At 40.4% G+C, this 25,296-nt stretch overlaps 1 protein-coding gene across 1 annotated transcript in view; it reads left to right on the top strand.

Annotated features, from left to right (window-relative positions):
- TTC39B (tetratricopeptide repeat domain 39B) overlaps positions 1–25,296 on the top strand; it is a 91,655-nt gene that overhangs the window by 28,161 nt on the left and 38,198 nt on the right. The window lies entirely within an intron of this gene.

Raw genomic sequence — 25,296 nt, 5'->3', positions numbered from 1 at the left:
CTCACCAGAAGATACCAAAAGAGGGGATCTCCAGAAGAGATCCTTCCCCTCTGGTAGCCAGCTCTTAAATAGGTCCAGGAGGGGTGGAGTCTGGCTCCACCCCTTCCAGCAGCACAGGTGAATTGCCTTCACCTGTGCTCCTCTGGCTGACTCAAGGCTCACCTCAGGTGATTAATCAGAGGTTCAGGCTGTGACTCAGCAGTTCCCATACACTCCACCCCTTCACGGCGTGAACCAATGATCAGGTTAACAAAAGGGTAAGCTTTCCCTAATACAGAGATCCGGTATATCGCGACACTTATACAATTTTATCGCGACGTATGTTGGTACAGTTCAAGACAAGTGATGATTAGTGGATGTCTATATTCTTCTATGGGCCAGTGCTCGATGATGTGACTGGAGGCATGAGGTCCTGATGTGCAAGTCCATTCTATGTTCCATCAGTCCCATGCAGGCCATCACCGGGTGTTGTACGTGATCTGACAGCAACACTGGAACGCTTGATGGCATTTTGTTCCTTCCGGTGGTCCTGAAGGCTCACAGACTCACGGGGAGTAATACAGATGTTTTACAGGTACCAGGAGGGGAAGGTCTGCTCTCCAGGGCAAGATACAGGCCGTATTTCTGTCTTGGGTCAACACTTCCGCTTGTACTGGGGCACGTCCTGGCTGCCTGTACCACACCTTTTGGCCGGATATCTGCGGCTGCTTAACAATATCAGGCACCAAAGGAGGTGTCCTGATCTGCCATAGGGACAGGATGGGGGTCCCTTTAGCAATAAAGATCGGAGTGTTGACCACACTATCAGTAGGCCATGTACCTATTACTGGAGGGACTACTGAGCCTCCCACCTCCAATAGTCTCCCCCAAGGTGCAAGTAGGCCACACCACTTGGGTCCTACCTGCACCTTCCAGGGCCATTTTATTTTATGGGTACCTGGCTCTAAATTCTCAGGGGCAGGGAGCAGAAGATTATTTTCATTACCAATCTGGGGTCTTACCTGATGATCAGTGCCTGTAATTTGGATCCTAAGCGGGGTGGCCCATGTCGTCTGCAACATTCTCAGGGCACTGGGTCTGCCATCTCAAGGTCTTTCATTCAGGTCCCGCAGGGTTTCATACAGTCTTTTTGTCCACCCCTGCAAGGACTGGGAGTCTGTCTTCAGGGCAGCCTTAAGAATACCATTATAACGTTCGATGAGGCCTGCCCCCGTTGGATTATATGGCAGGTGGAATCGCCATTCGATGTTATTTTCTTCTGCCCAGCGCTGTATTGATGCACCAATAAAATGAGTCCCTTGGTCGCTCTCGATGACTTGAGGTGTCCCGTAGGCAGACATCAGTTTAATGAGTGCCTTGATGGTATATGCCTGGTTTGCTTTCGGTACTGGATAGGCCTGCAGCAGCCCACTTGCAGTGTCGACACAGGTCAGGGCATATCTTGCCCCTTTGGAACGAGGAAGGGGCCTGATGTAATCGACCTGCCATCGCTGGAGAGGACTGTGTCCCCTAGCAAGATGGGCTGTTGTTTCGGGCAACGATCTCGGTCTCATCTTGGAGCAAGCGTCGCAATCCTGGCATGCCTGGACGATATCAGATAGTTGTATGGGCAGTCCCCATGCTTTAGCAGCTGCCCACATTGTCTTTTGTCCAGCATGCCGTAGCTTCTGATGTAACCAGCGGGCGATGTTCTCAGATGGTGAATTCTCAATCCATCGAACTCGGGCCAGTGTGTCGGCTTCATCGTTTCCCGGTGACTGTAGTGGCTGATGACCAGAAACATGGTAGACACGTACAGTCCTGTGTTTGACCATATTCCATATATCTAACCACATGTCTTTGCCCCAGATCGGTCGGGCGTGGATAGTCCATTCCTGGGTGGCCCACTGTGCAATCCAAAGGGTGAGCCCCCGGTACACAGCCCAACTATCTGTGCAGATGTTCAGGATACCATCACCGGGTTCCTTGGTTATAACCATCCACACGGCTCGCAGTTCTGCCCATTGGCTGCTCTGACCACCCCCCTCATCGAACCAGATTGTCTCGATGGAAGGATGGTATGCTATTGCTCTCCACTTGCTCGGGTTGCCCTTGCTGGACCCATCTGTGTACCAGGCATCTTCAGGGATAGGATATTTTCCCTCCTGAACGGGACTCTTCTCTGGTGGAGTGACCAGTATTTCTTTTGGTGCATCGCTGTGATACGTAACTGGGCCTAGGATCTTCTGGAGTTCTTCTTTCAAGGGGAATGAAGACAGACTGCTTCTTTGGCTGAGATAGGCGACCCATCGTGCCACTGTTTGTGCTTGGGCCACCCCTGTCTTAGGAAGGTGGGTCAGATCTTTCACCCACCCCTGAATTGGCAGAGTGGTCTTGACTATAACTTCAGCTGTTTGAGTTATTGGCTCTACTGCCTGTAATGCCGAATAGGCAGCCAATAACTTTTTCAATCATACTGTATCTTTCTTCTGCTCCGTGCCAAACCTGAGACCAGAAACCAATGGGGGTCCAAACAGAACTCTGGCGTTGCCACAGGCCCCAACCGAAGCCGTCTTGAGTAACATGAACGTCCAACTCGGCTGGGAGGGTAGGATCGAATATACCCAATGCCTGAGCTTGTTTAACTGCCAGTTTTGCTTGTTGGAAAGCATCCTGTTCGGTTTTCCCCCAGTCCCATAGCTGCCCCTTTTTTGTGAGTCTGTATAGTGGCCTTAGCAGCTGCTCTAGGTGAGGTATAAAGGAACGCCAATAACCCAATATACCTAGAAACTCTTGCAGCTGCTTTGATGTTGTAGGGACTGGGAACGCCTGAACCTTATCTATAACAGCACTGGGTAGCACTTTGGTCTTTCCTGACCAAACCACCCCCAGGAATTTTACAGACAGGCCTGGACCTTGCACCTTTTGGGGATTTATAGCCCATCCCCTTTGTTGTAAATAGGCAGTTAATGAATCTGCTGCCTGTCCTACTGCCTCCAGTGAGTCGGATGTCAACAGGAGATCATCAATGTAATGATATAAGTTAACATCATCAGGTTTTCTCCAGTCAGCCAGGTCACGCGCCACTAGATTGTGACAATACGTTGGTGAATGCACGTACCCCTGTGGCAGGACCTGAAAGGTCCACTGCCTGCCTCCCCACGTAAACGCAAACTGATCTTGCGATTCCTCAGCAATTGGGATACTGAAGAATGCATTTGCTAGATCTAGGACACAATGATAGGTTTTTATCTCCCTACTCAATGTGTCCATTAGGGAGGCAATATTGGGTACGGCCGCATGAATAGGCGGCGTGACCTTATTTAATTCTCTGTGTCTACTGTCATCCTCCATGTGCCATCCGACTTTCGCACTGGCCATATGGGGGAGTTATACGGGCTGTGTGCAGGTCTTATAATGCCCACTTTTTCTAATTCCTGCACTGTTCTCGATATTTCATCTTGCCCACCCGGGAGTCTATACTGTCTTACATTAGTAATCTGGCGCGGTTTCGGCAGGCAAACAGGCTCATGTTTCACATGGCCTCTTAATATTGCCTGCACCGCCCGGATACTGATACATCTCTGTCGAAGTCTGAACTCTCCCACAGTTGTTTGGAGAGCCAGACCCCATAGAATGTCTATGCCCAGGATGTATTCTTGGACTGGGGCAATAGACACCTTGTACTCCCGGGGTGGGAGACGCCCAACCCCCAATTTTAACCATGTTTGGGTTACAGGAATAGTCTGTCCCCCAAAACCACCAATCATCACTCTGTCGCCATCAAATTTTCCCGGATCTCCATAGATAATTGATGTTTCTGCTCCTGTGTCTACTAGTGCCATAACTCTCTGAATATTTTTTCGGGACCAATAAATCATTAATTCTACATAGGGCCTCCGGTCCCGTCTGGAGGCCCTACGGGGACTAACATCCCTTGTCACTCCATGAATTGTGCTAGGGCCAGTTCTTTTGCTTCTGACGGCTCAGGCATTGTGGCCCGAGACACCTGAGGTGGCTTCTTTTTCCTGTTTGGAATAATAAAATCTTCTAGGTTCCATGTTGTTGTTGGAACCCTCTCTATAGCTCTTACCCTTGATTTCTTAGGGTAGCTCTGGAATTTTTGATTGTCCTTTAGTTGTCTCCAGAGCTGGAGAAGGACATGGTTGGGCTGGCGGTCGATCTTAGCAAATTGGACCCTAGCCCAAATTAAATCATTAAACATTTGTTTTCGGGATACCCTTATGGGTCCCGATGGAGGAGCTCGAGTAGCCAGCATTTTGGTTTTATTTACCGGCAGGACCTCTGCTTCCTCCAAAAACCGAATATTGCGCCTAGTCTGCAGGCGTTCTGTTTCTCCCAGGTCGGCAACTAACTGGGCAGCCTGCTGGACTACGGCTTCTGATGCTACAAGGGGATTTAATATGGAAACTAGAACTAGATCTGGAAACAGATGGGAGGGAGCTTGCTGTAGAATTAAATCTCTCATCCCTGCTGAAAATTTAACCATATCAGGGCCATCAAATGTATCTTCATAGATGGCCTCTCTTACACCCAGTTCACGGATATAGTTTTGAAGGTCCTCCATGGAGGACCACATACCTGTATGTAACGGTATGTCTGATTTATTCGGCCATACCATACGGCAGGCCGCCATTAACCATTCTAGTATGGAATGGTTTTCATCACGATATTGATTGCCTACGTATAACCTCTGTCTGAGAGCAGGATGGACGGTCATGGTGGCCAACTTAGCTATTTCTGGGCCATTCACCAAGACACTTTCTGCCCCAGAATCCCACAATCTCAATAACCAAGCCGGCACACTTTCTCTAGGCTTCTGCCGAAATCGTTGTACTAAGTCCATTAATTCTGTTGCCGTGTATGGCCGAGCTGTAACATGTAAATGAGTCTGGGCAGGGGGCCATTGATCAGGCGGCACCCCTGCCGGTCTGTCCTGTACTTTTTTTGTTTTTTGGGTTACAACAGGACGGACTTCCAGTGGATCAGTTAGAATTGGACATTCAAGATCTGATTTGGATTTCTTGTTCTCCTGATCAACGAAGTCTGTTGATTCAGGAGTCTGGTCATCATTTATTGAAATGTTACGAATTTGGCCTACGGGAAGATGTAGAATTGGCTTCTTCCCTGTTAAAATGCCAAGTTCGTGCTCCAGCTTTTCAATGCGGTCTTTCAAAAGCTGATTTTCAGTTTCTAAAGTATTATTTCTTAAGTCCGCATGATTTAAAGCGGTTAATAATGGCCATGCCACCATGAAGGCAGCCAGTTGTCTTTCTTTGGTAGTGAGGACATCCTTGCCAAGTCCTTGAAAATAGTCCACCATGCGAAATGGGGAGAGATTGCCCATAACGCGTAAGGGACCCCATTTTTCAATGATGGCAGCTAACTCATAATAGGGTGATCCCTCAAATCCTGGGATCTGCCCTGGAATCATTTTCTCTAGAGGAGTATTGTTCTCCCCCTTGACCCATTTATAGAAATTCCACAGAAAAGACATGATGTTAATTTCAGTATATTCAGCCTGCCTGGCTCGCCAAGTGTATAACCAAGATGTTATAGTCACAATATAATTGTGTATAATCAATAGATATCAAGATGTTATAATTGCAATATAATCAAGAGAGTAAGGCAAAGCAGACAACGATCACAAAAGAGAATAAGTGGAAGAGCTTACCCTTGGGTTGAGCTCACCAGAAGATACCAAAAGAGGGGATCTCCAGAAGAGATCCTTCCCCTCTGGTAGCCAGCTCTTAAATAGGTCCAGGAGGGGTGGAGTCTGGCTCCACCCCTTCCGGCAGCACAGGTGAATTGCCTTCACCTGTGCTCCTCTGGCTGACTCATGGCTCACCTCAGGTGATTAATCAGAGGTTCAGGCCGTGACTCAGCAGTTCCCATACAAACAGCTACATCAAAAAAACTGTAGTTACATAGTATGGACAAGAATGGCATTTGAACAAACTCTGAAATTATATGTCATGATTGCATATGCTGTTAAAATGGTCTGTACTAAAAAAACTGTCACAGATGGAAAGGGCTGTGTGTGTCATCCTTTTGGAAGCCTAGCATGCTGGCTTGTCATGAGGTGTGCATTGTGTGCTGAACATTCTTCATGGAGTGTCTTCTCTTTCTTTGGTTAGTTGAGCAGCACAAATACAAGATAGCAGCTTTAGCCCTGAAATAATTTTGGGATTAATCTTTGTCATACTCACTGACAGGCTACTGAACCAGTGAAGACCTCACTTTTTGTAGCTGTCAGGAGGATACCTACTAAAGTGCACTGTGTTCAGACTCATGAACGCTGCTCAGGTGTACTTGGCAGTGCCTCTTCTAAACAGACAGCTGTTTAAATAAAGTTTTTGCAATAAGAGAGTTGTGCTTTCCAATTCGCTGAAGTGAAGTACTGGGCTTCTCAAGTCCAACAGAATGTATAGATTAACAAGCAAGTATATGAGGTTTTCCAACATTGGGTTCTGAATGTCATTATTTTTTGATGGACTTAAGCATGAATGAAGGGGCTAGTAATATTCAAGAGAAAGTATTCATAGTTTTCTATGCATACATCTAAAATGTCTGCCATTAGTCCAACGATGTATGGTTTTCAAAATTACTATGAAATCCTGTGTTTTTTTTTTTTTTTAAAGCTTTTTCTTCCAAAGAGGAAGAATTACTTGGAGCTGAATTTTAGTAGTTTTGAACTACTGTTTTGTTCCATTTGAGTTATGTGGTGGCAGTTAACTGGTGAAAGGTACCAGGAATACATGTCTGAGCAGCACAGTTCTTCCAACTATTGTGATTTTGTTTTTTTCAGTACAATTTAGAAATTTGGATTCAATTGTAATATTAATGCAAAACAAGATTTGGAGTGTATAATAGGACTGTAGAAGTGTTATAGTATAGTATGGAAGTTTGTAGTTGTATGGAAGTATTGTTAGTTTTACACACTACTGCTGGCTTTGAGTACCTTTCATTAGATATTTGCAGGTAGTGAGGAGGCTGTTGAAGGCTTTTGGTTCATCAACAGTATTAAAGGCCTTTAAGTTCTTAACTATCCAGGATAAAAGGAAGGAAGAGGAAATTGCCTACCTAATAAAGTTTTGCAGGGTTCTGAAAAGCATTAGTGATTTACAGTGTCAACTTCTAATTTCAGTTAAACATTCTGCTGAAGCTACAGTAAGTTTCAGGTATTTCTGTTAGTACTTCCTTCTGGTTCACGTGTTTACTGTAGGTGACAGAGGAATGGGCTGTGAGCAGTGAACTGAACCTCTTGTCATAGTGATTACTGTCTTATGAACTTACACCTTCCCTTACCAGATGGCTCAAGCTTTCCCTGTACCTGTCCTCATGACCTACTTACCTCTTCTTCCTCCAAGTGCATCTTCCTTACTCCTGGATGGTCAGTGTGCAGTTTCATTTTTCAGCAGATCAGTGCAAGTATTACGCTGTAACTTGTCCCTCATTAGGTCCCTGTTTCATATGTTTCTGCACTACCTCGGTGTTGACTTAAACTGTTTCTTAGATCTGCTACTGTTCTGTAAACTTTACTTGATTGACACTGGTCAATAAGTTAAGAGATAAAGAGTGTGATCAGACAGTTGGGATAATTAGTGTACATTATTTGCTTGGAAAATAAAGTTTGTGGAGAAGACTCGTGAAGATTGGAGCAATAAGAACAGGATATTCTTGGAATACTTGCTGCTGCTGACTTGCTCTATGTTTAGATAATTAGCTACTCTTCAGATGTGGACATTATGTAGAAATACATATATTCTTCTGTATCTGTCCAGGATTTATCACTTAACTAGACTTTCTCCTTCCTCAAATTTCTTCAAAATGTATAGCTATTATACAAAGTCTCTACAGAACTTCAAAAAGCCTTGAGACTTTAATGTTCTGGGACTGTTTTGGAACTCTTTAACCTTGTTTTATTGAAATTCCTTGGTTTTAATATTCAGAGGACACTGCTAAGCAGCTTCGGGAAGGCCTTTCCCAAATCTAGTGTCACCCTGGTCATTCTTCGCCTTAATCTGTCTAGATTTAATGGTAATTTTTTCTTTTACTAAAACAGTAATAAAAAGTTGGAAGCATGACTGCATTGAAACAATGAATTGCTAGAGGCTCTGTCTTTTGGGAAGCTGCATCTTGTTTTTGATTTTTGCTGTTGATAAAGTTCCTCTTAGAATTTTCCAATGTATCAATGTTTCAATCTCTTCTAATCAGAAAAAAGTCAGAAGGAAGTTAAATTGTTACAACTGTGACAATATATCTGGCATTTATTTGAGTGACTTACTGCAGTTTGATTTTACACAGGTGATTTTTACTAAAATTTAACAAAAATATTTTTTTAATATACAATACTGTAAATATAAAATGATTTTGGTGTACTTATAAGGAAAGAGTTTATTCAAGACCAATTTGTTATTTTAGAGAATTCTAAAAGAGTGAGTGGGACCCAACTCATCACAGTGTTTTATATACCAGTCTGTAATTCTTTTAATAAAATATCTATAAAGTACCATTGCTCTGTGTATTGCTTCAGGAAGTTCTAGCAAATAATTTTGTTACATTATCTTCTCTTTAATTATCCTTATTCACTTTTTAATTTGTTATTATTGCTGAACCATGGATAGGTTGTATAAAATTAAATGCTAAAAGGACAGTGAGTTATCTTCAGAGGTTGAAATCCTTCCCTAAATCTTTAGTACTGGCTGCTGTATCTGTGGATGAGTCTGGGAGGAAATTGGTCTTTGCTCTGATTGTCCAAATGGATTAGATTCTTTATCTAGACTCTTCTGTAATCTTTTACTTGTGCTAGCTGCTGTAGGTATATTCAGCAGCTTTGCTAGTGTCCTTGGTTTACAGAAGTATGAACGGATCATGAAGTGTAAATAGGTTTCTTTATTGACCAGAGCTAAAGTAAGGCTACTAAGTCATTCTGCCATTTTGCTTAGAAGGAACAGTGGCACGTGACGTATCTTCTCTGCTGAATTTACCTACTGAGTTTTCTAGGTCTTGGCTAGAATTTTTGGTATGGCATGTTCAACCTCACAAGGAAGATAGGTGGGATAAACATGAAACTAGATCTTTCATGACGTGGTTGTGTTAATTCAGAACTATTTTTGTACTGGCGTCTTCTTTTGCAGAATGACTGAGTAACTCGAAACTAAGGGATCTTTCTGTTTTTAAATTTCAAACCTCTGCCAGTAATCAAGTTTTCTAGTGGTAAGCTGCTGCTTACCAGATATTTTGCTGTGCTTCCGTTTGAGTGTCTGCTTGCTTCAAGCACTGTGCAAGTCTGTTTTATAAGGTAACTTGACATTATTAGCTACAGAAGATCTATAGTTTCAAAGACATGCATGAATACAACAGATGTGTGATTTTTTTTTTCTTCTAGTTCTTGCTAAAATACTTCACCAGTATCTGAATTTTGTGGTGAGAAAGTTATCGAATATAACTCTAGCCTTATTTCTGCTATTTAAATTTGGCCCCAGATTATTCATAAATTCTTCTTGCAGAATACAGAAATCCATGTTTTCTGTTGTCAGAATATGGAATTTATTTATTTACCAAGAAGATCATTAAAATGCATGAGCTCTTTCCAGCTTCTCATCATATTATGCCTGGTAATGTACTGGCCTTTGTCACTGATAATTTTTGTATGTATTTTCTCCTCTGAAGTTCTCCATCTGTTAGAAACTTACATGAAATGTTGATTATTTTGATTTTTCTTGTTTCATTTAATTTTTCCTTGCAGTGTTATCTTTATGTGACAGGAATAAGTTACCATCAAATTATTGTACTTTCCAATAGTCTCGTGGGTGTGCAATATTTTTCTCTATGGAAAAGGCAAGAAAATATATTCAATTACCACCTGTTTATCAGAGGCTTATTTAAAGGAATAACATCTAAAGTAACAATATTGTGGTAGCTGCTTGGATTTATTTTATAGAGGATGCCCTGTAGTTATTTTTGGGAAGAAACGTTCAGTCTGCCTGAGTGGTGTAATCAGTTCACTTACAGAGGTAGTCTTCGTGTTACTGCTCTCTCTATCTAGAAAATCCTGTCACTAGGTTGTGTGTTGTACCGTTGATGGGAGAACTGGAAAAATAGTGTGATCTCCTGTAAACATAACTGAGCGATGAAATAGAGGAAATATGGAAGCTAGAATTCTACAGGAAAACAGACCAGTGAGTTTTGGTGAAGAATAGATTTCTTAGAATTTCCTAACCTTACTGATTTCTGCGAAAGTGCCCACATTTTCCTGTTGTAATATCATTCCTTTTGTATTTCCTTTTCCTACCCAAAGCTGGATTCAGCTAATCCTTGATCCTACCAAAGCAGCTCTGTGTGGTATTACTGGGGTGATAGATTAAGGGCCAGAAGTGTTTAAGGAAGTTAGAGCAGGTTATCCTTGTAATCTCAGAAGTGTAGTTAAGATTTCGGTTATACCTGCGCATGTGTCTGTGTTTTGTCAATTAAGGAGGCTGAAGAGCTGAGGAAATGGCTGTGAATTCACATTTGAATTCAGGAAGCCAAGAATGTGTAACAATGTTTTTTCTCTAAGTTGTAAAGCAGTGAGAAGTAGATCAAAATTTTATGTTCTTTTGTTCTGTCCTGAAGGCCAAAGAAAAGAGTAATCATGTAAAAATGTTTCTGATTTTAATAACATTTTCAGAGCTACACAAGTAAGATACTCTAGCTACTTTATATTGTTAGTCTAAAGATTTGCAACAGCAGTAGGCACCTAATGTAACTTGTCTAAATTTGGGAGTTTTGAGTGCCCAATAATTGCAGTATTGCTAATTATTGTGTATGTGTTGCAACTACACCTATTGCCTCTGGTGCAACATTTGTTTGAGTCTTCAGACCAAGTACTGACCAAGTATTTTCTGATGACTCTGAAATATGCAATTCCACATGTCATTGTTTTCTTAAAAAGGGGAGAAAAAGGCAGCAGCAGCAAACAAATACTATTGTAAATTTTCTAGAACAGCAGAGATGTGAAATTGGGCAACAGAATTGTGTTTGGTTGGGAACACTTAGCTGCTGAGTCACAGTTTTAACTTATGCATGGTTGTGTTGTGGATCAGTTAGGTAGGCAATGGTGTGCTGTGTTCCTATGGGTGTTCCATAGGACAAGAATTAATTTGATGAGTGAGCTAGTGAAAGTACTGAGATGCTGTGGTGGAATCAGTTGTTTTGGAAGAAAACCTATATGCTTAGCCATAACTGGCTTGGAAGTCAGTGTCAGAGTGGTAAGTATTAATAATACAATTCCTCTTCATGGATGCTTTTTGGGAACGGTATTTATTGCACGTACTTCGGTGAGTCAAAATTCGTGTTATTTTTAATACTTTTCTGGTTGAGCAAAGAATTATTACTTGTACATGTTAATAAAATCCTTTATACTGTATATTGGTTTCCTCCAGGGTTTCAGGAAATAATGTGCAACTCTTTCCTAGTATGTGATGTGTATGTTTGCTTCCCAGTATTTATTTGATGCAAAATACGTTTTCACATGTTTTGAAAAGATTTTTTTTAAACAGATATGTTTGACATATTGCTTAGTACCCAGCTGTAGTGACACATTTCAGTAAATGCAAAGCTATTGTTTACTGTGCTGTTCTAATGGCTTTCCCAGATGAGTTTTTGTGAACAAAGCTCAGTTCCTCACAACGGTGGAAGTTGTGAATAGATCTCCTTAGCCCCCATGGTACAGCTTTAAAGAACGTTTTTAAAAGGTAACAAGGTTACCTTTAAAAGGTGGAGAAGGGTGGCTGGGAAGCTTGCGGGGTGGGGGGAGGCAGGGGGAAGAGGGGAGAGGCATGGCTTAACTTTCTGCTGCATAGCACCCATGTGCTGAGCTTTTTGTCTCATCTGGAGAGACTAGACCTAAGGGATGAAACTTCCTGCTAGCTTCTGATTCCTACTTTCACCCGTTGCTATTGATATTACCGAAGATAACTTATTTTTTTGTATTAGCTGAGCTGTTTGTAATGTTTCAGTCATGGGACTTCAGCTAAAAATTTGAATTTCTAGGGAAAAGAATGTCAAAGGATAAGCAAAATTGTTGATTTGTGTGAGGACTATGAAATAATGAAAATCCAGTGTAAGCCAGTTCTCCTTAGAGGGCTGCTTGCTCCCAACTTCTGCACGTTTGTTCTGTTTTTACCGCATTTGCATTACTATAGTTTTCTGTCTGACTTAAAAGATGCTATAATTAATCAGTGAACACCGAGGCAACTCCCTTTTTGTCTTTAAAATATAAATCACTTTGCGTTCCTCCTGTCTCCATTTTCTCCTTGCAGTTAGGAGTGATGGATTAGAATTAGGCTGCAGCACAGATTGGGAAAATCTCCCAGCATCCTCTCCCTGCAGAGGCATCAGCTTCCAGCATTGACTGTAGCTGCTGCCACTCTAACTGACATTTCTTTTAAATTCAGCTATGGAGAGTGCCTCACATGCCAGCTGCTGGCTTGTGAACTTTTATCCCCTTTTTTTTTTTTTTTTTTTTTTTTTTGCTTTAACTCATTAATGGAACCTCACGGATGCTGAGGAGTAAAACAGTTTTCTCTGCATGCTTTTTTTTTCCTGTCTTTTTGATGTGTGGATCAAGGTGGAAAAAGGACAGTGAAAGAAGAAGCACTTATTTTTGGGTAAGGACTGTATTTACTTATCTGAAGTTAACCAAATTAGCCTTGTAAGTACATTGTTTCTGCCTATTAGTTGCTGAAAATGTAATTATGATGGACAGATACATGGGGTTTTGTCTGTGGAAATCTACTTTGGCAGATATGCTGAACATTTTAAAAAATATATATTTGTAGTTTAGGTTGAGTTCCCTGGAGGAGAGAAAAAGGTTATATTATGTTCAGAATGGATTTAAGAAGTAATTGTTTCTCCTCTTTTCTCCTCTGCACTTTGCAGGGGTGAACAATGCTTCTGGCAAGCAGCAGCTTCTCTGCTGATGTCAGTGCTTAATCAGCAAGGATGCTGTGGATTGTGGAACACCGCAAGGTGTGTATTTTGGGATGCTGTTCTTTAAAATGTGGGAGTTGAAGGACAGTGTAAGTCTTGTAGTCATTTTTTGCACTTGCAGATTACATCTTTTCTTGGTAGGTGGATTGATTAAGCATTTGAGGTAGTATAATTTTTGATTTAAATAATTTATTTAATGGAATGCAGTTCTGTGCTCTTTAGTACTGAATGCTATGTATAACAGTGTGCTTTTTTTAGAGATTTCAGTAATGTAAGGTCTCCAACAATGGCTGTAAGTTTAGTATGTGATGAATTCTGATAAATTGTTTTAAAGTTAGGTAGAACAGTCCTGTTAGTAGGACTACACTGTCCTAATTGTCTGCTTGGATCTGAGCCACTATTCATGTGACGCAGTGCGAGTCCCATAAACATCTGGCCTGATCTGGTGTCCTACTTGCTGGATGATTTATTTCTTATCTTTTCTGTAGCAAGATAAGTGGATTTTTTAAAATTCATTTTGTGTAAATCTGTCAACAGTTATTATCACTTAAATATACTAGCTCTTTCCAAGAGGATCTTTTTGAAACTATTTTCTTATGTCCTATTCCATATGGGAAATGCTGAACAAATTGATTTTTTTATTAGCTATGTAGCTATACATATATGCTGTATATTAAATTTTGACTGTATTGTTCACTAGCACATTCAGATGTTCTTTTTTCTGTTTGCTGTATCTTGTATTGACCTCAACTTGATTATTTCATATAAGGTATTAGACTCATGGCATATTAAACATAGTGAAATCTGAGTTTATCTGCAAAGATCACATGTTAAAATGTACATCTAGATATATAGTTGAATTACTGTGGTTTGTTAGTGAATTTGGTACAACCTTTTATAATGGTATGCATTTCTACTGGTGTCCAACAGAACAGTGTTAAGCACGTTTTTACTTTTGTACCTGCTTTGTTTATTTCTTCCCCCTGTGCCCCCAGCTCCCAATCAAACTGGTCACCTCAAAATTTTCAAGATTTAATTTTTTTTGCTGGCTGTGTTTAGGGTAATGTATGTTTTGCAAGGTTGCATCAAAGTCATACTTCGTTTGCTTGAATAGGCTTGTATCACAATCAAACTAGTGATTAGATTAGTTATATGTGCATATTCAGACAGATAAGTGGTAGCCTAGGTTTTTGCAGTGTCTGTTTTCTCAGTATGGCTGATTCATTGTGGAAGACATGTATTTTGTTTACTGTGCATGTGCAGTGCCAATTGCTGTTGAAGTAAAGAGTAGGTAAGAACAGATAAAGGTGATTTTTCTTTTACTTTTTTATTCACCACTTTAGCTTCTCTTTTTGAGTTTCAAACGGGTGCACTGTGATGTTGGCAATGACAGATGCTAGTCACCCAATAAGAAGAGTTTAATATTGATCCTTTATTTTCTGTGCCATTTGGGACCTCAGTAGGTGAAGAACTTACCTCAGTTTTCTTGCTTTGTGCTTCTTCAATCGTTTTTTTTGCATCTGTACATCATATGTGAGAACAGAGCAATTGGATGTTTTCGTGTGCTATGGAGATACTACATTAATAATAAAGATACAGGTAAACTTCTTTTATCTGCCTCCACTATTCCATGAAGTCATGGATGTAAATTAGAGTAAATGTTTGGAAGCAAGATCTTTTGATAACTTCATTGCATTTCATTGCTAGGTTCTTCTGAAGTAGTGCAGTAGGCACTGGATTTCCTTTTAACTAGAACACGCGGTTCTATTCATATCACAAAGTCCAAGACCACTAATAAGACTCAACTGAAGAATGTAAAGCAAAGATACACTAATAGTCTCCTGACAGGTGGTGGTCTAGTATCTGAAATTGGATGTCAGCTGAAATATTTTAAGAAGAATTTTTTTTTTTAGAACATGTTTGTTGTGTTTGAGTTTTTGAACATGCTTCATTCATAAGACAGTATCAGAAATATTTTGGCTAATGTGAGGAGTAGTACTCCCTAAAATAAAGCCCATGTCTCCTGTAGTGTGTATCTAATTCTAGCCTTTCTGAACTTCATAAAACTTACTGTTTTAAATCAGGAATGGAGGCTAGACACCTCTCTTGATGTGCCAGCATTTTTCTCTGACTTCTGATCCGTGAGGAATAAAGCCTTTTCTAGCTACCACCTGTCATCTTTATCAGATCGTGTATGTCTGATGAGATAGGAACTTTACTAAAACCTTTTTGTAGTTTCTTTATACTATATTATTCTATATTATTCTATATTACATAGCAAATGGTCTCACCTGTATGAATTTTCCAGTGTCTAAATAATACAAGTGAATAAAACTGCCAGTTTTCTTGCAGTAATTTGCTTCTGGATCTCTTTTACCTCTCAATTTCTGTTTTCACAGTTGAATTCTGTTCAATTTTGTTCAACCTGACAAGATTTTTAAATGTTGTTTCAGTAGAGGGACACTGGATGAAACAATCTGAAAAGAGTGCAGAAAAGCTGCACAGCAATTTCTTTTTTTTACAAAAACTCTGAAAGGAATGATCCATGCAATTTATTGGCATAAGAGTCCACTGTGGTTAGCAGCTTAAGGGGACATTTGCTATGTACTCTTAGAACACCCAGGTACAGGTAGTGAGAGCTGGAGTGCTATACAGTCACCTTCATACAATTACAGAGGTAGTAATTAGCACAAAGCTTAACATTCACGAGCCCTTTTTTTATAGTGGAGAGGGTCAGGGCAAACAGCAGCAGCAGTGATGAGTTTTAAAATAGAAGTGAAGATTTGATTCTTAAAAACTGGAAAAAACAAAACAAAACAACAAAAAGCAACAAAACCCAAAATAAATTCAAACACTTTTTTTTTTTTTCCAGGTATATTTATTGATGAATTAAAATGTTATCTCACTGAAATTCCACTATTCAGTGAAAAGCTGTCAATTCTAACTTTTGGCAATTCTGATGTTAAGTGAGAAGTCCTTATTTCCATGCATATTTTAATAATTCCTGATTTTTCACTAGGAGCAACTGTTTCATTTCTCATGTGGATACCTCAGTCTTTGTTAATGTTTTTCTTTCTGATAATTTCATCTTTTTTGCAACTGTTTCTTTTGAAAATTGATGTTCTGATGCTTTCTCCTGATTATATATACAAGTTTATAGTAGCAGCTAGCTAGTGTTTCTTTACTTTCTGCATCAACATTTCTGCCTCCACTGTAAGATGAGGGGGAAGAAGCAATTTGACTTTTAAAATATACTAACTGTGATATTGCTTGATCGTGTAAATGCTCACAGAAGCAACTGTCTTGGTATTGCAGCAACAGCAGTGTAATTCATGGTTTTAGACTTAGAAATAACAGACTAAATGCTGGTAGCTTATAATGAAATAGCATTGGGAGTGGAAGTTCAAGCCAACTGAACTGAATTCTCTCTACGTGTGGCATTTCTATCTTCTGCTGTTACTAGTTCTGTTTTGTGGATAGATGACTAACTGCAGTCTCCAGAAATCAAGGAAAACATAAACTCCTACTTGTGTGAGAGCAATGTGGTTTGCTGCTTTCATGGAATATTAATATGATTACGGTGTTCAGAAAAATCTATAGGGAGGAAGAACTGAAAATATTACTATTATGATTTTTCCAAAAATAACAAATGGAACTTACATCGGTTTCCCATGCAGTGCTATAGGCTTGGGGCTGAGTGGCTGGATGACTGAAGAGGTAAAGGGATCTGGGGGTGCTGGTTCATGTTTGGCTGAACATGAGCTGACAGTGTGCCCAGGTGGCCAAGAGAGCCAACGGCATCCTGGCCTGCATTAGAAATAGTGTGGCCAGCAGGAGCAGGGAGGTGATCATTTCTCTGTACTCAGCACTGGTGAGGCTGCACCTCGAGTACAGTGTTCAGTTTTGGGCCCCTCACTACAAAAAAGACATCAAGGCCATGGAGCATGTCCAGAGAAGGGCAACAGCTGGGATTGTTTAGCCCGGAGAAGAGGTGGCTCAGGGGAGACCTCATTGCACTCTGCAACTTCCTGAAGGGAAAGGAGGAGGGGTTTGGCCTCTTCTCCCAGGCAACAAACAGGACCCGAGGAAATGGCCGCAAGTTGCGCCAGAGGAGGTTTAGGTTGGACATAAGGAAGAACTTTTTCTCTGAGTGAGTGGTCAGGCACTGGAATGGCTGCCCAGGGAAGTGGTGGAGTCGCCGTCCCTGGCAGTGTTCAAGAGGTGCCTGGATGAGGAGCTACAAGGTATGGTTTAGTAGCTTGTGGTAGTGGTGGTGATGGCAGGACAGTTGGACTCAGTGATCTTGTAGGTTGTTTTCAATCTCGTGATTCTATGATTCTGTAATTCAAAGTGCAGGACCCAGCATTTGGTCATATTGAACCTCATCCCATTGGCTTCAGCCCAGTTCTCCAGCCTGTCCAGATCCCTCTGAAGGGCCACGCTACTACTAGGCAGATCGGCACTTCCAGCCAAATTGGTGTCATCTGCAAACTTACTGAGGGTGCACTCAGTGCCAGCTTTTGCAGGAAAATAGCATGGGAGACAGTGTTGAAGGCTTTGCTGAAGTCTAGGTAGACCACATCAACAGTCTTTCCTTCATCCACCAGATGGGTCACTAGATCATAGATGAAATCAGGTTGGTCAAGCAGGATCTGCTCTTCGTGAGCCCTGCTGGCTGGGCCTGATCCCCCAGTCATCCTGCACATGCCACATGATCTCCCTCAAGACAATCTGCTCCATACCCTTCCCTGGCACTGAGGTCAGGCTAACAGGCATGTAGTTCCCCGGATCCTCCTTACGACCTGTCTAGTAGATGGGAGTCACATTGGCAAGCCTCCAGTCTACTGGGACCTCACCAGTCAAGGAGCACTGAGAGATGATGGAAAGCAGCTCGGCTATCACCTCTGCCAGTTCCCTCAGCTCTCTTATTGAAAGGGCACTCAATCCCTTCATCAATATTGTTGAAAAAGATATTGGGGAAAAAAATCTGGCCCCAATTCTGAGCCTTGGAAATGACTTGTGACTGACTGCCAGCTGGATTTAAGTCTGTTCACAGCAACCCTTTGGATCAAGCCATCCAGCCAGTTTTAACCAGTGAACAGGGCATCTGTCCAAACAAGTAGCAGCCAGTTACTCCAGGAGAAGGCTATGGGAAAGAGTATAAAATGTCTTGTTAAAGTTCAGGTAAACAGCAGACAGAACCTTCTCATTGTCCATTATACAGATCATCCTGTTGTAGGAGGACATCAGGTTAGTCAGGCATTTCATAAACCTGTACTGACTGAGTCAGGTCACTTAGTTATCCTGTACCACATCCTGTGCAGTGATGGTACTCAAGATGATCTGCTGCCTGACTTCCCCAGGTACTGAGGTCAGGCTGACAGATCCAATTCTCTGGATTATCCTTCTGACCTCTCTTGTAGACAGACGTGAAAGTCATCAGCTTGCAGCCAGCTGCAATCTTGCTGGTCAGCCAGAACTGCTGGCAAATTTTTGACAGTGGCCTGGCTAATACTAACCTCCTTCTTCATCATTGAATGGGGGGCTAGGGTATGTGTTGTGTGTCTGTTTTGTAGTCTTGTTTCTTTGTTTGAGTTTGCCTGTTTTAGAAAACTGCCCATTTATGAATAGATCATAATACGGTGAGCTTTCAGAGTAACTTCTGCCTGTTGACAGTTTTGGCCAAAACTTGAGTAGTGCTGTTTCCTTAATAAATGTTGAATACACAAACTACAGCATGTGTTGATGAAGTTCTGAAAAAGTGAAGACACTATGCCATTAAAGTAATTATTTCTTCAAATCTGTATTGCTTTCGCAAAAATTTCATTGTAAGGCTTTCCATTAGTTGGTAACATTTCCATTGAATATATAATCTGCACAGATTTTACATTTGTAAAATTCATGCTTCTCGTGAAAGAATGTGTGCATAATCTACTAGGGAGATAAAACTGATATAAAACTGTCTGCTTGTATTTTTAAAGATCAAAACAACAACAAAAAAAAATGAATCCCACCTTTTGAGTGTTTTAAGAGTACTCCCTTCCAATAAGAAAATAATCCAGCATAGTTAAAAGCTACTGTCTTTGCTTCCATGACCATTTGTCATGTTCACAGTATGTGAATCTGAATTGTATTGCCAAGGTCCTTGGTAAACTTTCCGACTGTCCATAGCAAAACTGTGCAGAACATGAAATGTAGACCTAACTGCCTAGTTCTAAAGACAAGGTAAATGACCAAACTCTTTTGTAAGCAGAAGGTTACTGTAATCTTCATTTCATCTCATAAAACTGTTGGTGGGTATTTACTATTTTATCTGTGGTAGGTAGGTAGTACACCCAATAAAATCTCTCATTGTGTGTTTGGTGAGATTTTGACTTGTGTTGCAACTTAATGCCTGTGTGAGGGATTGATGAGTGATAGCAAATAACATTGCCCATTAGGAAACTACCCAAATTAGTTTTTTTGCACTCCTCAACTCAGAGGAGTAGAGTATTACAATTGACTCATATGAGTAATGAATGATCAAGACAAAGTGAAACCAATTTTTTTCTTCTCAATGGTGAGGACTATTGAGTTGAAAACTATGAAGAAAAACATCTGAAGAGAGATTTCCAGGTTGAAGAACCAATAGTTCATTTGTCTGTTGGTTTGCTTGGGTGTGATGTTTGCACATGGATGCATGTTAATGTGAAAATAATTTCCATTGGAGGTTGGATATCTTTACAGCTCCTGTCTGCAGATATGCAGTCCTGTAAGTCACTGCTGTTTTGAGTCAGTACTCTGAATTAAAAATGCAGCAAAATGATGCTTGCACAGAAATCATTCCTGTTGCAGTAAAGCAGTGTCAGGGTCATTTGAGATAAATAAGTAGTAATGTGGTAATGGCATTTTAAGTGTTTTGGATCCTTGATAAGTAGAAAGGTAAGCAAAGAGGACATGAAGACTATTTTGGCATGTAAAGACATAAAATACTTCAGCTGGGAGGAGCCTTCAGAGATTATCAAGCTCAACTTCCTGACCTCTGCAGGACTAATGAAAAGTTATTGAACAGGGAGATTGCTTCTCAGCTTCAACTCTAGTCTTGGCAACCTGAGAGAGCTCAGCCTCCCCTCACTGGACATGCCTTGCTGCCCTGGTACCAGTTTTGGTGACCTTCTTTGCACACTTGCAAGTATCTTAACATCCATTTATGTGGTGGAGCCCAGAACTATGCACAGTATCTAAGGTGAAGTTATGCCAATACCAGATGTAGCAGGATAATCACTGCTTTTGACCATCTGGCTGTGCCGGGTCTGCTGCACCCCAAAATGAGGTTTGCACTCTTGGCTGCCAGGGCACACTGCTGTCTCATACTCAACCTAGTGTCACTGGCATCCAGATCCTTCTCTGCTGAGCTGCTCTCCAGCCAGTTGTCTCACAGTGTATGTCTGTGTCTTGTAATTACTGTCCAAAGTGCAGCAGAAATACCCTTTGTGAACTTCATGCCTTGAGTCAATAGCACCTCTCAACTTAGTGTCATCAGCAAATTTGCTAAAGAATGTGTTCAAATCCTGTATTCAGATCACTGATTGAAAAGAAGCTGAATAGGACTAGCCCTAGAGTTGAGCTCTGTGGCTATTCAATATCCACATGATGAGAATAGGGAATGATTATTTAATGATTTCTTTGTGAACTGACCGAGGGTGTTGTAGTTGAATGCGGCTTTTGGTGTTGTCTGGGAGAAGGTCTTCCAGGAAGACAGTTATCATGGAGTTAACTAGGTCAGTCCATGCCCGTGACAGGCGGGCAGTTGGCCCCTGGGCCCCTCCAGCCCCACAGAATGGGAAGGGAAAAGGAAAAGGGAGATGGAGCTGGGCTCAAGAAAGGAAAAAAAAAAAAACAAAACAGAGGCAACGATCTATGGAGGAAAACTTATTTTACTAACTATAATATTGGAATGCAAGATAATACAATGTAATTGAAATTGAGACTAATAAATCAAATAAAATGGGTGAGAGAGATCCTGAGACAGAGTCAAACCTGAAAAGCTTGGAACAGCTAGGAAAGTACCCTCCAGCACCCACTGGAGGCAGTAAGAGAGCGCCCCACCCAGAAAGGCCAGATTCCATGACTTCTGTGATGTGTAGGAGTAGGTACCTGGAATTGGAGCATTAACACTTTAACTCCCAGTGCACTGCATGATGTCATGATGTGGAATACTGAAAACCAAAAAACATAAAACCATGATAACAGAGGATTCCAACCCACTAAGACTTTGAACGCTTGAGTTTACTTTATGTTAAGCACAGATAGCAGTGCACATCAAACACAGAGATCTCTTCTTCAACTGTAAAAAAATCCCTGTGTGTCTGCATGGTGGTCCTGCACAGGAGGAAGGAGAAGAAGGATCCTATCAGCTAAAGTTATCAGAATCTGCATTGATCTTGGACATTACAAAAGAAGAATCCATTCAAAGTAAGCAGTGTTCAAAAGTAACACAAGCCAGAAAGGCAGAATAACTGAGTAAGTTCTAGTCAAGCGATACTGCTATTTATTGTTATGTTCTGAGAAAAACTTAATTATTCATTTTGACAGTGTGGAACATAAACAGCAAAATACTACATTTTCTCATTGAAGATACTTATTACTTATGAAAGGAAAGTTCTATTTTGAAGTTGCAGAAACAGTGAATAGCATCAGCGAGCATCAGATTTTGACAGTGTATTAAGGCTATTTGATTTATTTACTTGGTGAAAATACCTTTTAATGCTGTTTTGTCATCATTGTCTTAGCAATAAATGTCCTATTAGATACTTGCATGCATGTTGCTCAAGAAGGCTACAGGTTGTAGTTTCTTACTATCTTATCTATTGTATTCTGACTGAACCCAAAACAGTTTTTATTTGTTTTAAGGAAACCAATATGTCTAAAGGAGATTCTTCTTCAGCAGAGCTTCAGGAAATGCAATGAGTCACATACTTGCTAGCTCTTTCCTGAGAAATTATTCCTTAAGATGCAGTGCATTGTATTTTCTTGATTCTTTACATCAAAATAGCATCCTCTCTGCAATGTTCTTCAACATCTTTATCGAAGACCTCATCAATGGGGTTAAGTTCACCACCAAACAAGTTTGCTGACACCTAGCTGGGTGGCACAGCTGGGTGTTGTATCTGGGTTAGGGCAATCCCACCTGTGTATAGACAGGAGAAGAACTCCTTGAGAGCAGCCCTGAGGAGAGGACAAGGGAGATCATTGTGATCCTCTCCTCTGCACTCCTGAGGTCCCATCTGGAGTTCAGGTCTGTGTTCAGGTCTGGATCCCCAGCATGGGAATGATGTGGAGCTGTTGGAGCAAGTCCAGAGGAGGGCTGCAAAGGTGATCAGAGGGCTGGAGCACTTCTCCAAAGAAAGGCTGTGAGCTGGACTTGTTCTGTCTGGGGAGACCTCATTGCAGTCATCCAGTACTGAAAGGGAGCTTAAAAGCAAGAGGGAGACGGACTTTTCACACTGATAAATGGTGATAGGACAAGAGGGAATGCTTTTAAGCTGAAGAAGAAGGGATATAGTTTAGGTATTAGGAGGATTATTTTTTTTTACTCAGAGGGTGGTGAAGCACTGTTGCAGGCTGCCCAGAGAAGTTGTGGGTGCCCCATCCCTGGAGTTGTTCAAGGCCAGGTTGGATGGCAGCTTGATCCATCTGGTGTGTGGTAACTGCCATTTTTCCAGAGAACGGTTGCTAAGTTGTTGCAGTAAGGTTGACGGACTAAATCTTAGATACAAAGGCAACAGCCTGTTCCACTTGATACTTTGAAGTCGCAATGACTGCCCTCCTGGGATAATCTTACACCGATAATTGACAGATTGTTTCTATCAAACTCATTAAATACGTGAATAACTTTATCTTAAATACTAAAGCAACAACTTTTTTTTCGCCTGCATTTTGAGCTGTTTGTCTTTACCAGTTCAGCCCATTTTAAATTAGCTGGGAAGTGAGGGGGGGATAGCAGTGGGAACAGAGAATTAACAAGCTGTAAATAATTTTGGTACTTTCAATTACTAACACTCCTTTATATACATGCTAGGGATTATTGTTCTAGTAGTAAATATTTCAATGCATATTAGAAGAGAGAGAATAAAGGCTCATTCTGGCCATTTGCTAAATCTCAATTGTGTTTACTTTAAATAAATAAATGAAGCAATCAGTGGAAATGTAGTATTTAAAAAGGAAAAGCCTATTAAATTTTTGTTGATGTTTTTCTTTGGAGAATTTCTTCAAATGAAACCATTTTTACTCTGGAAAGACGGATTACATATTCCATTTGTTAACCAAACACATGCTGTATGAAATTAGTTTCCTAAAACTAGCAAAGTCAAATGTGGACACAGAAGCCTTGGAAGGCACAGTGGTAGTGATGCTTTGTTACTGAAAGCTTAACTCATACCTCTCTCTTGTAGCAGGAACAGAGAGAGGTAGCAATTAATTTTTCATAGCTATCTGTTTGCAGGTGCTGCTTATGGAATTAGCTAACTATTCTGTGAAGTTTTCAGTTGTTCTAAATGAGTCTCTTATTTCTTACCACTGCTCTTTGGAGGGTATGCTATTGAAGACATTTAAAGAAGATATGTAAAAACACATACATTTCTCTGCTAATGATATAAATCTTTTAATTTGGACTATTTTGTTGACATTCAGAATTCAAATACACAGATTGCTCTGGTTATATTTAGTAAATTTGAATGTTTATCAAGACAATTTATTAATGAGAACAGGATCACAAACATACTGATTACTGATGATGGCTTTAATGGAAACCCCTTTAACCCCTTGAACAAGTTTAAATGAAGTGCAAAGTCCTGTTTTGCCAAGGAGGTCTGGAGCTTCCTTGCCTGTGTTTGTCTGCAACAGTGGCAAATTGTTGCTTTTGAATAAAAATCTGTATACTTGGTAAACCACTTTCCTTTTTCTCCTCATTAAGGAGGAGCCGATAGGAAGGATTAATCAGTTAATCTAAGTTAAGGACTTAGAGGAGAGAGTCTAAAATCAAAGAGATTATGCAAACCTTATTAAAAGGGGAAAACTAAAATTGTCAGTGATCCTGTTGAAGTCATAGTGAAAATGGCATCTAGTTTTGTAGGCATCTTGAAACAGTGCTTCTGCTTTTCTTCTTTCCCTCTCTTTTAATTTTTCGTTGATGTGTGAGATTCAGAAATTTGAGAAAATACATACAGCGAGGGGGAAATGAAAATCAAATGCATAATGAAATACACTGCTGTCATTGAGTAGGCTTTAGTTATCTCGTGGAGATAATTCACACAGACTTGTATAAGGTATAGGGCTTGGAAAATGAAGAAAAAAGTAATAAATGAACACTTTTTTTTTTTTTTTTTTTTTTTACAGTTCAGTTGTAGCACTACAGTCTAAGTACTCTCAAAGCTCTGGCTTCTAGTAAAATCAGTGATTTTATACTTAAATGCACACTATAAAGCTTTCTGAGTAAACAGAAAAGACCTGTGGTTAATGAAACTACTATAGCAAAAGATGAATGTGTAGGTTGGGTGAGAGTAGCTGACACTCTTTGAATTGTGAATTGATTCCTTATGTTCTATATTTTGCAATACGGTCTAGGGTACGAAGAGCAGTATAGAAATAACAGGATACAGAGTTGTTTGACAGAAGCAGAAGAAAAATTACTGCTGTTACTTTATCTGGTTTATAACTTGTTATTTTTGTTTTTGTTATTGTGATATTTTTATTTGCAGCTGTAACTAAATAAAATTTAGTAAAGATTGTTAAGATATTTGAGTAAGGATTATTCTTCCTGCATTGATTAAATGCTATATAAAATCATTGCTGTGTGTGATCATGTACTTCTGTAGTTAGTTGACCAAAATTTACTTTATTATTCCATAGGGATTACATCAGTATTGCAATCACCAGAGCACCTTTCAGTAACAAAACGAATGTATGACCCTAAGTAGTACCTAGTGTGTAGAATACATCTCTTTTTTAGCCAGATATAGCCCATAGCTCCAGGCTCAGGATATGTCTGTTGTCTATTTGCTTTTAAACAGTATCCCAAAGACATTAAAAAAGGAGGGCTCTGTTGAGCAGTTTGCACCTTCACAATTTTTTATAATGAAGTGCAAGATTTTCCTTTTGGTAGGCTCAGTATTAAATAGTGATTTCGAAGTGCTGAGTATATCTCTATGAAGTGATTTTTTTTTTTTTTTTTTTATGTATGCCCTTAAAAAAGGGACAAACTTGAATAAATGTTTTCAGTGTTCATCTAGCCTTATCCCAATTTTCTGCCCCAGAATGAATACAACAAGCAGAACCAATGTG

The sequence above is a fragment of the Centrocercus urophasianus genome, unplaced genomic scaffold (assembly GCF_019232065.1).
Source record: "Centrocercus urophasianus isolate 14NV4802_14NV808 unplaced genomic scaffold, USGS_Curo_1.0 seq_27, whole genome shotgun sequence".
In the NCBI taxonomy this organism is placed as follows: Eukaryota; Metazoa; Chordata; class Aves; order Galliformes; family Phasianidae; genus Centrocercus; species Centrocercus urophasianus.
The sequence above is the reverse complement of the archived record's forward strand: the minus strand, read 5'-3'. Positions and strand labels throughout refer to the sequence as shown.